This window comes from Manacus vitellinus, unplaced genomic scaffold (assembly GCF_001715985.3).
Source record: "Manacus vitellinus isolate BGI_N305 unplaced genomic scaffold, ASM171598v3 scaffold_15_pilon, whole genome shotgun sequence".
In the NCBI taxonomy this organism is placed as follows: Eukaryota; Metazoa; Chordata; class Aves; order Passeriformes; family Pipridae; genus Manacus; species Manacus vitellinus.
In genome coordinates, this window is record NW_021939122.1 from 5,577,397 (window position 1) to 5,577,624 (window position 228).

The window sequence follows — 228 nt, forward strand, 5'->3', positions numbered from 1 at the left end:
CCCTTCACCAGCTGGCCGCGACTGGGGAAGAAGGGGCTTCAGTACGAAACATCTGCTGTGTATTGAGGGTCTGTCTGGGAGCATTCTGCACGTATATGTGTGTATATAAATCATACGTTTCTGCAAAGAAAAGCACCCCACAACTTATAACCGAATAATCATGTATATCTGTGTAAGTGTTTATCCCGATATCCAAAAACAGTCTGGGAAAAGTTGGTTGTAACGTTT